Raw genomic sequence first — 465 nt, forward strand, 5'->3', positions numbered from 1 at the left:
TGTGAACCGCCCTGAGTCCTTCGGGAGATGGGCGGTATACAAATATAATAAATAAATAAATACTATGATCACAAATGAAAATATTGATAAAACAGTGTAAGAGACTTCTAGCATTGTTTCTTTCCATATCTATTGTTATATATTTTCAATTGTTCCGAAGAAGCTTTCCTCAAAATACACCAATGAACTTCTGAGTTTAACGAGAAAAAATAACTCTTTGGTAATCGCTTGTTGTAAAATGAAATCCTAAGAAAAATCAATGTTATGTTTTTTAGTTTTCGGGAAAGATGTGGCTGTCTAGATAAGCATTTGGAATCTAATATAACACTATGAATTTCAGTAAAACTGAATCTTAGTTGAGTGTGCTTTTTCACCGTGTTTGATACAATTTTATTATGTTATTTATATTTTATTAACAATCCTTTGTAGAGTGTTTATGTAAAAAAAAACGTCCATATTTGTTTA

The sequence above is a fragment of the Ahaetulla prasina genome, chromosome 2, assembly GCF_028640845.1.
Source record: "Ahaetulla prasina isolate Xishuangbanna chromosome 2, ASM2864084v1, whole genome shotgun sequence".
Taxonomy (NCBI): domain Eukaryota; kingdom Metazoa; phylum Chordata; class Lepidosauria; order Squamata; family Colubridae; genus Ahaetulla; species Ahaetulla prasina.